Source organism: Panthera leo, chromosome D2, assembly GCF_018350215.1.
Source record: "Panthera leo isolate Ple1 chromosome D2, P.leo_Ple1_pat1.1, whole genome shotgun sequence".
Classification (NCBI taxonomy): domain Eukaryota; kingdom Metazoa; phylum Chordata; class Mammalia; order Carnivora; family Felidae; genus Panthera; species Panthera leo.
This window is the reverse complement of record NC_056689.1, coordinates 30199338-30211145: the sequence shown is the minus strand read 5'-3', so window position 1 is coordinate 30211145 and position 11808 is coordinate 30199338.

The window sequence follows — 11808 nt, the reverse complement described above, 5'->3', positions numbered from 1 at the left end:
AAAGCCTCACAGAGGACAATTCTTCATTCAAAGATGGTTAACCCAAAACTCCTTTCTGAAGACACGGAAAGTCAGGGGGAGAGGGTGTCATTGGGCAAAGTCCTCCCCGAAGCCCTCCAATCTTGCCAAGCTGACTCCCAGGGCCCTGCTCCCGCAGACTAATGGAGGAAAAGGCTCCCAGGCTCCTGATCGGCACTGCGGGGCCAACGGGTGGCTGTGAGGTTGTGGCTGGTTGTTGCTACCCTCGCTGAACACTTTCTCTCCTTCCCTCCACACAGACTCAAAACAAAAACAGTTGCTTCGAGCACGGCCCATTTTCCCCGCCTAAGCCTGGGGGTCCTGCCTCCTGCACCCCCACACACCAGGCCTCCTGGGGCCTGTAGCCTGGGAGCAGGGGGGAGGTTCAGGGGACATGCCTGGGGTTGCACACAGTCCATCGGTGGCGAAGCCGGGCCTGGACACCACATCGCCTCCTAAGAGCCATACGGAAGCCATGCTCGACGGCTGCCATCTGTCCCCACATGGCAACCGCACTGACCTTGAAAACTGCACTTCAGCTAAGGTCACTCTTCTGCCCACTGTGAAGGGCTCTTAGAATAGAATTCAAACTCCAAATCCACCCCTCCCCCAGGGGCCAGCAGACACTGACCCCCGGGGTCTCTAGCCTCATCTCCAGGGCCCCGGGGCCAGGACCGCCTGGTCTGCTCTCTGTGCTCCGCCACATGACCCCTTGGGGGCCTTGGGCTGCTGTCTCCTCCTCTGTGAAGTCTCCTCTCCCAGCTGTCCGTGGGGCCGGCCCCGTGCCCTCCTTTAGGCCTCCACCCAAACCCCAGTGCTCTGCCGGAGGCCTTCTCAGAGCGTCCCATCTAAAGTGGTCTTTCCCAGCGGCTCTCTGGCTTTCCTCAGGTAGTTTCCTTTCCACCGCTCACCAGCTCAGCCTCCTTCGGCGAGGAGGACGGGGACAGCCTGCATCATGCCAGCCACACCGGACCCACCGAGCTCTGCTTCCCCAGCAGCTGCCGGCAACCCAGTCCAGAATTACACAGCAATCAGTTACGTGGTGGGTGGGGAGGGACCAGCCAAAACACCATTTGTCCTTCCTCCCCACTCAGTGGCTTGTGTTGGGCACAGTGGTTTGGTGGGACCTTTCTAGGGACGGTCCACACGACTGAGCAAGTGGCTGTTATCCGAGAAGCTGAGGCCAGCCTAGTGACATGTCACCTTGGTTCTGTTTTCCTTCCACTCTGCTCTACTTCCATCCCCTCACTCTTGCTTCCTGGGACTGCGCCCAACATTAAAGCATTAGCACACAAGCTTTGCTGCAGCCTCCATTTTTGGGGGGAATCCAGGTTACCGTGTTTACTTTGGTAAAACCAGCACAACACTTGGCAAAAATAGGTGCTAGAGAATATTGGTTGGATAGATGGATAGATGTATGTATGTATGTATGGATGGATGGATAAATGGATGGATGGATGGATGGATGGATGGATGGAATGATGGATGGATGGATGGGTGAATAGATGGATGGATAGATGTATGGATGGATGGATGGATGAATAAATGGATGGATGGATGGATGGATGGATGGATGGATGAATAGATGGATGAATGGATGGATGGATGGATGGATGGATGAATAGATGGATGGATGGATGGAATGATGGATGGAGAGGTGGATGGGGGGATGGATGGATGGAAGCCTTCACTAATACAACACAGTAAGGAACTGCCTCTTAGTGAGAGATGCAAACGTAGATACCTATATACTCAAGCTAAAAACATTGGTGCATAAAACCAGGGAAGTGTCTCTCCACCTACATGCCCCCCCCATTCTCCTCCCATATACTAAAAACACACACTCAGACACTCCCCCCTGACCTGTGGATAGCTCTGTCTCTTCCAGATCAAGCCTCTTTATGAGTGAACCAAGAGTTGGAAAGAGGTCTCTGACACATGGATGAAAACTTGCCAGTGGAAAGATAATCCTCTTGAAAATTGAGATCAGATGAACACACGTGCTCTTGCATACCAAACGCCACTCCAAACACTGTGTGTATAAACTCACAGGATCCTCACAGCACCATGTGAGATGGATACTATTACTTCTTGCCTCTGAAAGCAAATGAGGTAACTGAGGCACAGAAAGGTCAAGTACCTTTCCCAAGTCACCCAGCCAGTAAGAGGCTGAGGTGGGGTTTGAACCCAAGCCCTCTGGCTCCAGCTGCTGTGCTCCTACACACGTTATTCGAGACAGTGGAGACAATTCTATCCTTCTTCACCAGCCTGACCTAGTGATCCTGGTTTTCCCATCATCCCAGCCAGGGCAGCCATCAAGAAAGCCAGGCAGGCATGAGTGACCTCTCTTCCAGGTGACCCTTGCATATGCATGTAACAGCTGGCTTAAAGGGAAGACCCACCCTAAACATCCACCCACAGCAAGACCTGAAGGATTCCCTCTTCTCTGCTTGGGTCGGTCAGAGGAGGAAGGAGGAAGGGACAGCTTTGGTCTGAATGAAGATTTATGAGCCTCCATCTATAGACTTCTCTGTTCTCCAGATGGAGGGCCACTGGGGAATCCCATCCCAGGGGAAGGGAAGGAGACCGATGGTATAGAGAAAAGGCAGGGAGTGATGAACAGAGGCCAAGAGCGTGAGGTGGCCTCACCCCTTCCCCGCCAGGCCAGCGTGAGGAGACTCATGTCCATGGGGCTGGCTCCTTGTTATTCAGGTGACAACTTAAATGTCTCCTCCCTAGAAAAGCCTTCCCTCATCACGGTCTAAAGCAGTCTCCTCGTGCTGCTCTCCCTGCCCAGGACCCTCTGTAACTGTCTACACTGTACGTGACCTTCTAGGACACTGTCTTGCCCATCTGTCTGCCTGTTTCTTCTGTTTCCCTGAACTATAACACATGTTCCATGAGAACAGGGACCTCTGTCTCAGCTGCACCGCAGCACCTACCGCGGTGCCTAGCCCACTGTATGTGTTTAATAAATATTTGTTAACTGAATGACCAGGAATGTCAACAAGTGCTTGTTGAGTTAAGTCTCATGCAAAAGAAACCAACAGTACAACTTATGGAATAATAAAAAGGGGAGGCGGGATCAGATAAGCGTATTTTGTTTGCCATTCCCAGTTCATCTGGTTGACGCTGTACTTTTTTGGTTTCACATAATCTCAGGAGATGGGACATGAGGAACTTAGGTGGATCATAAACAGGCTAGGTTATCCAGCTGAACAAGCTGTGCACTGCCCAACTCCAGGGAGTACCATCCACAAGGGAGTCTTGGGAAAGATCAGCCCTGATACCTGTATGGGAAGGAGAAGATGATAGGAGGACAGAGAGAGAGAGAGAGAGAGAGAGACGATCCCATTTATGGAGAAAAAGACTGAAACAGACTCGGGTGAGCGTCCACTTTAACTGCTCCTTCTCTCATTTGACAAATAAGGAAAATGAGACCCCGAAAAGTGAAATAACCTTACAAAGCAGAGAAGGAACAAAGCCAGCCAGAGTTCCACTAAGTGCCAATAACATCACTGTCATTGTGTCTCTTACTATATATTTCATCACCTTGTAGGGCGTAAAGGAGACGTTCGTTCCTTGGAGAGAGAGTAGGGCCCTGCTCCAAAGCTGAAGCTGAGAACTTAAAGTTCTCAGAGGCAGCGTGCAGATTCCCAACGGACTAAGCCACAAAAGGTCAGACACCGGTCTGTCTCGTTCACCGCCGCAGCCCCTACCCTTGCCCAAGCTCAAGGCTGTTCTGCACAGACAATCAAAAACTACCACCTTTTACTGAACCCTAACCAGCTCCCAGGTGCTGTTTTAAGTACTTTATACTTGTCAGCTCACTGAATCCTCTCAGCCTTGAACCCTTATGAAGCAGGTTCTATTACTATGCTCATTTTACAGATGGGGAAACTGAGGCACTGAGCAATCCAGTAACTCACACGTGCCACACAGCTAGTAATGAGTAAAGGAGTGAACAAATGAACCTGCTACGTCATCATTGAGTCCCCCTAAAATATCCCATCCAGGACCTTAGAGAATGCAGAGTCTACCATCCAGGGAGCAAGGAGCCCTTCTCCCTGCAGGAATCAGCATGTGCGATGGTCTGGGGTTGGGGCGGGGGTGGGGGTGGGGGTGCGGGGACATCTTGAAAGTGTCCAAAGATGAGACGATACTGGAAAGGCTTGGTGGGACCGAGAACGGAGCAGGCCTGTGGAGGAAATGTATGTTGTTTGCCATTCGGAGGTGCTAAGTGGAAGGTGGCAGGGGCCCCCACTAAACACTCACGCACACACACAGTGTCTCCAGCTGACAGGAAGAGGAAATGCCTTGCATTTTCCAGCCGCTTGTCGCCAGGCCAAACCTAAATGCCAGCCCTAAAAATACAGCCGGGAAGCAGAGCTATGCTAACAGCTCCCTCCTGTCTCTGTCACCCGCCTCCCTTCATCCCCTCAGGTTTATTTTTGAATGAGGACACTTCATGAAAGTAACTTGATGCGGGGGGGAAACCTGAGCGCTTGTCTTTTATGTCTCCTTCCATTCAGGTTTCTGGAGGGGGAAGAGAAGGAAGGAGGGAAGCATGACTGCCTTTGGTTTAGGAGGAAAGCAAAGGGGACACATACAGGCCCTCTCTGTGTGATTCAGTGACCCGGTTGGCAGTGAGGATTTGTCAAGCTGCCCAGCACAGCTTGGGAATTAGAGTCAAACATACCACCCCTGCCCTAAAGGCACTTGTAGTCTCCACGATGCGTGGCCAAAATGCAGGAAAAAAGAACAAACTGCCAGGGTTAGCTCCAGGGTCCTCAGCTCAGTCCTAAAAGGCCACCCCTTTGAGCTTGTCCAGAATTTACCAGGGCAAATTAAAGCCAAGGTTGAGTATCTTCCCGCTACGTGTGCCTGGAAACAAGGAAAGGAAATCCACTCTTACTATTACTATTTAACATTGTGCTGGGGTTCAAACCAATGTGATAAGGCAAGAAAAATAAATAAAAAGCATCTCAATAGGAAAGGAGGAAGCAAACTGTCTTTATTTGCAGGTAACATGATCACTTACACAGAAAATCCTACAGCACCTACAGAAAAGCTACTGGAATCAGTGAGTTAGAAAATTGCAGAATTTGGGTCGCCTGAGTGGTTCAGTAGGTTAAGCGACCGACTCTTGATTTCGGCTCAGGTCATGATCTCATGGTTGGTGAGATCGAGGCCCATGTTGGGCTCTGTACTGACAGCATGGAGTCTGCTTAGGATTCCCTCTCTCCATCTCCCTCCGCCACCCCCCCCCCCCAATTCTCTCTCTCTCTCATAATAAATAAACATGTTTTTAAAAAGCGAAAATTGTAGGGGTGCCTGGGTGGCTCAGTCAGTTAAGCGTCCAACTTTGGCTCAGGTCATGATCTCACAGTTCGTGGGTTCGAGCCCCACATTGGGCTCTGTGCTGACAGCCTGGAGCCTGTTTCAGGTTCTGTGTCTCCCTCTCTCTCTGCCCCTACCCTGCTCATGCTCTGTCTCTCTCTGTCTCAAAAATAAATAAACATTAAAAAAAATTTTTTTAAGTAAAAAAATAATAAAATAAATAAATAAATAAATAAGAGAAAATTGTAGAATTCAAGATCAATATACAAAGATTAGTTGTATTTCTGTATACTAGCTATGAGTATTCAGAAACTGGAATTTAAAACACTTCCATTTACAATAGCATAAAAAGGTATGAAATTCTTAGGGATAAATCTGATAAAAGATGTGTAAGACCCGTACACTAAAAGCTATGAAGTATTGCTGAAAGAAATTAACCAAAAGAACTAAGTAAATGGAGAGATACACCTTGGTCATGGGTTAGAAGATTCAATATTAAAAGAATGTCAATTTTCTGCCGAATTGATACATAGATTCAATGGAATCTCCCAGCAGGCTTTTGGGAGAAATTATCAAACATAAATTCATAAATAAAATTAATAAAAAATAAATAAATGATAAATTAGTTTTAAAAATTAATAAAAATAAATAAATTGAGGGGCGCCTGCATGGCTCAGTAAGTTAAGCATCCCACTTTGGGTCAGGTCATGATCTCCTGGTTGGTGAGTTTGAGCCCCGTGTCAGGCTTTCTGCTGTCGGTGTGGAGGCTGCTTTGGATTCTCTGTGCCCCTCTCTCTCTGCTTCTCCCCTCCCTGTGTGCTCTCTCTCTCTCTCAAATAAATAAGCAATAAAAATTTTTAAACAAAATTTCATGGAAATGCAAAAGATCTAGAATGGTCAAAATAACTTTGAAAAAGAACAAAATTAAAAGACTTTATCTGATTTTATGACTTATTATAAGCCTATAGTAATCAAGACAGTATGGTATTGATATAAAGATCAATGAGGGGTGCCTGGGTGGCTCAGTCAGTTAAGCCGCCGGCTTCGGCTCAGGTCACAATCTCCCGGTCTGTGAGTTCGAGCCCCGCATCGGGCTCTGTGCTGACAGCTCGGAGCCCGGAGCCTGCTTCGGATTCTGTGTCTCCCTCTCTTTCTGCCCCTTCCCCCGCTCCTGCTCTGTCTCTCTTGCTCTCAAAAATAAATAAACATTAAAAAAATCAATGAAAATAATAGTTCAAAAGTAGCCACACATATATATCACCAATTGATTTTTGATAGAGGTGCCAGGCAATTGATAAAGGATAATCTTTTCAACACGTAGCACTGGAGCAAGCAGATATTCAATAAAAGGAGAGAGAGCGAATTCTGATCCATGATTTATACCACTTATAAAAATTAACTCAAAGGATCACAAAGCTAACTGTGAAAGCCAAACTTCTAGAACTTCTAGAAAAAAAAACACAGGACACATCCTCGTGACTTTGGGTTTATCAAAGACTTCACAAACAGGATGCAAAAAACACAAGCTATAAAAGAAAAAATAAATACATTGAGCTTCATCAAAATATTGATGTTTATATATTTTTGAAGGATAGAGAGGCAGAGGGTGAGCAGGAGAGGGGCAGAGAGAGAGAGGGGGAGACACAGAATCGGAAGCAGGCTCCAGGCTCTGAGCTGTCAGCACAGAGCCCGACGAGGGGCTCGACAGACAACTGGAATACTCAGAAATGCAAAATGGCGCAACCACCTTGGAAAACAGCTTGGCTGTTTCTTTCTACCCCTAGGTCTTTACCCAAGAGAAGTGAAAGCGTATGTCCACACAAATAGGTATCCGTGAAGGTTCATCGCAGCTTTGCGTGTAATAGCCAAAAATCGGGAATATCTCAAATATCTGTCAACAGATGAATGGATATGCAAATCGTGGCGTATCCACACAATGGAGTACCACTCGGCAACAAAAAGTCACGCACTACCGATACACACAGAACAGGGATGAATATCAAAACAGGTTGAGTCAAAGAAATCATGAACTCCTGGAAAGGTACATACTGTATGTATGTATCTATTAACATAAAATTCTAGAAAATGCAAATGACTCCACAGGGTCAGAAAGCAGATCGATTTGGAGGGTGGCGGATATGTTCATTATCCTGATCGCGGGGGTCATTTCGCGGTGTATTACAAATGCCAACATTGACCCAACCGGACCCTCAAAATATACGCTGTGCAGGTCATTGCCTGTCAGTTATGTCTCAGTAAAGCTTTAATAAAGAAAGGTTTATTGAAAGGTTTTTCAAAAAACGAAGGTGTTTTTGAAAAAAAAAAAGCTGAGGATGGGCTTAGGCAAGGATTCTTAGCTTCTTGGGTATTTTTGGTTATGGTCTTCTGACGATCTGAAGAAAATCCCGCGTGCAGAAAGCCACACATGAGCCCAGGTCATGGCTCCAGGTGGGTTTGTGGACTCCAGAATACCTGTGAAGCCCACCCTTGGACCCCAGCCTTCATGTCCCTGGTCTACAACAACAGCGAGTATTCGCCACCCAAACATAACGCTTGACGGACCCCTTCCCCTCGGTATGACCGACGCGCTGGCTGCTCCGTGGAACACGTCCAGGAAGTTGGCCGCCGAGGCATTGTGCAGTGATGCCCGGACTCTCGGCCTCTCTCGCCAAGCCTCATGGCAGCCACCCTCGGGGGGCTGGGAAACCAGGGCCTCCCCGGCTTCCACCGTCTCTGTCTCCCGCCTGGGTCTCCCAGACACAGGCCTCTGTCACCATGAGCGAGCACGTGGCCGTTGCCTGTGGTGAGATGGGCCTGGCCGCTGGTGCTTCCCTGGTGACCGAGGCTCGAACCTGGACACGGGCTGACCCCTGACTCTGCAAGAGTGACCCCTGGCCCCAGCAACGGCCCCAGACCCAATGCTAACTCCCATCACAACTGATCCTGACACGGACCCCTCACGGACCCCACGGGGGAGTCCAGACAAGGAACCATGGGTGCTCAGGGCTGAGTCCCTCTTGGGGACACACAGCAAAAGTCATGCTTTCAGCCCACTGCCTTTATATATGAGCCACTGCATGTCGCCCGATGATGCAAGAAGGAAACGTTAGAGGAGAAGGAAAGGCCTCAGCATGATTTGGCTGCGTGAGCAAGTGTTTCCCGCCCTGGAATCAGGAGAGTGAGAAGAGACACAGGACAGCCTGCCCTGCCTTGATCTTGCCAGATTTCCAGGGGTTACAGGAAGTGGTCTCAGGGCCTCCTTGCCCGCCACCCTGGAAGTCCCTGGGGAGAAGTGGCTCCATTGCCCAGCAGAGGGCGCCGCGTGCCTGCTGACTCGGCACTAAGACCTGTTTCCCGGGTGCAGGGGTGGGGGTGGGGGGCCGCTTACTGGCCTCAACTAGGCAGCGGCAGGAGGAGGGAGCTCCTTGGGCTCCCCTTCTGGCAGCCAGGCCTTCCTGAGCCCCGCTCTGCCGGTGCCTGGGGTGGGTGGTGTTGGTAGGTTCAGAACCTTCTCTGGGCTGGGCCATCAGGGGTGGGTGCTCTCCCTCGGTGCCCTCAAAGTGCCCTGACAGTTAGTAGGCACCCAGCACGAAATGTTAGGGCGCTCTGGCCTCCCCTTCCTGCCCCTTTCTCCAGAATCAGATCCTATCCTCCAAAAGCTTTGAATCTACACAGCCTCGACCGCAGTGCTGGCCAGTGGCCCCGGATGCCCATCGGAATCACCTGAAGAGCATTTCAAAAATACCAGAGTCTGGCCACCCCGGCCACTTAAAGGAGGTTGTAGGGTGGGGCTCAGGCCGAGTCGTTGGGAGAGGTTCCCATGGTCAAGAACCGAGGGGCTAGAGGCTCTGACGGATCCCTCGGCCCTCACTGCTCCAAGCGTGGCCCCGAGACCACCCGCCACGAGGTCACCTGGGAGGTGGCCAGAAAGGCAGAGCCCGGGCCCACCCCGTCCTCATGAATCTGGATCTCGGCTTCCCAAGATCCCCAAGTGAATCGTGAGCACATCCAAGTGTGGGAAGTGGTGACTCAGAAGAAAAGCCACGGCTCCTGAGAGTAAGAGGTGGCTTTGTGATCGCATTTCTGGGAGGCAGATGCGTGTGGCAGATGTCGCCTGGCACGTGAGCAAGAGGGAACAGAAGGGGGGTAGTTGCAGGACGTTCAAAGGTGGGTGCCCCCGGAGGGCCAGAGTGGTCTGCAGGCTTCTCGGTGGAGGCAGCAGCGTGGGGAGGCATTTGCGGAGGGGGAGTGGCTGGTGGAGGCCGAGGAGGGAAGCCGCCTGGTGGAGAAGGGCCTCCCGGGGCAGAGGGAGAGCCACCTGGAGAGGGAGCTCCCAGCCGGTCCTCCAGAGCTGTGCCGAGCAGGGGAGGCAGAGTATCTCCTGCAGGCAAAGGGGAGCCCTGGGAGATTCTTGAGCAGCACAGTAACCTGGGGTGACGCAGGGCAGGGAATAATGTTGAGTGACTGAAGGAAGGAACGAATGAACCTTCCCTCCCAGAGTCGTTCCTCCAAACCTGGCGCCATCCGCCCGGAGTCCCTGCTTACTGGGAGAGGCCGAGTAACATCATTTAGAGTGGTCAGACAACATGGGTTTGAATCCTGGCTCATCCCTTTCCCAGGTGGGTGACTTAGAGCAAGCTACTCAGCCTCTCTGTGCCTCCATTTCCTCATCTGTAAAATGGGCTCATATGGTTGTGGTCAGGAATAGACTGATTACTATGCCCAGAGCACTTAGCACAGGGTCTGGTGCTTAGTAATCTCTCGATGAGTGGAATTATACTGATAATTATTATTCAACCTTAGCTTCCGGGGTTACCAAATAAGCTTAGCTCTTCAGAGTAGAGACATTTAGGGTACAGGGTTCCCACCACCCCATCCTTGGCATCTGTAAGAGGATTTCAGGATTGGCATCAGGCCGGGCATGCAGCCTGGAATGGTGCGCTGGGAGGAGCCCCTCCCCCACCCCCCTCCGCCCCAGCCCCCCGTGGCTCCCTCTAGCCCGCTAACACAAACCCCTCTGGGAGTGGATCAAGCTGTGTGGGGACTGCCCTTGCCAGGGATCTGAAATCTGTCTCACCTCACAGCCGGAACCTGGGCAGGGCCCCCCTGACTCTGCTAGCCTGCCCCATTCCAGGAAAGGTCAGACCAGGCAGATTGCCCCCTGTCACTTCTTCCCTCACCTTGACCTCCAAGTCAGAAATCGGTGTTTACCAAAGTGCTCTGCAAGACACAAGCCCTAAGGCCAGTTCCCAATCGAGTGCCACGTTGCCACCTGCAGCCCCAGCACTTCCTCAAGCACGTTAGCTACTAAAGGCCCTGACAAGTCCCGCCATAAAGAAATTTGTTTCGGGGGCGCCTGGGTGGGGCAGGCGGTTAAATGACTAACCCTTGATCTCAGCTCAGGTCGTGATCTCGCAGTTCACGAGTTCAAGCCCCGCGCCGGGCTCTGCACTGATGGTGCAGAGCCTGCTTGGGATTCTGTCTCTCCTTCTCTCCGCCCCTCCCCCACTTGCGCGCTCGCTCGCTCTCAAAACACGAAAGTAAAGAAGCGTTAAAAAAATTAAGAAATTTGTTTCCCTCTTGCGTTAGTTCCCTGGGCTGCCATAACAAAATATCACCAGCTTGCTGGCTTAAAACAATATACATGTATCGTCTCACGGTTGTTGAGGCCAGAAAGTCAAAATCAAGGGGTCAGCAAGGCCGTGATGGGTCTGAAGGCTACAGAGGAGAACGGTTGCCTCCTTCAGTTTCTAGCGTCTGCAAGGCATTCCCTGGCAAGAGGCTGCGTGGCTTATCCTGTCTCCATCACCATACGGTCTTCTCCCCTGCCTGCCTAAGCCTCAAAACTCCCTCTGCCTTTCATATGTTGTTGGACCTAGGACCTGCCCTAAATTCAGGGTGATTTCATCTCGAGGTCCTCAATTACACCTGCAAAGACCCGTTTCCCAAATAAGCTCTCATTCAGGAGTCTGGGGATTAGGACGTGGACATATCTTTCTGAGGCCCCCATTCCACTCTCTCCACCTCTGTTCAACCCAGAACTTCCCGGATTACGGAGCTGCCCCCCCGCCCCACACACACACAAACACACACCTTATCATGAACATTTGCTAATTTGGAAAACGCAGCTTGGGAAGTGCTGTCACATATCCGAGAGCCCAGAGTGCCGGCAGCCGGTGGTCCTGGCCAGTCCCCTGCCCCATGTTATAGATTAAGACACTCAGGCTTGAAAAGATGCTGCCCGTGTCTAAAGTCACCCAGGACATCATGGAGCCAGGTCTAGGCTAGGACTCGGAAGTCCCTACAGCCAGCCCACCAAGCCCTACGGTGACGCTGACTCCTGAAAGGTCACCTCACTCCCGGGCCCCAGACGACCTTCCTGTGGCCCGTCTGACCCAAGGCCCCCTCACAAAGGTCCTCTCTGAGGAGAATGCCAGCCGGCCATCCATG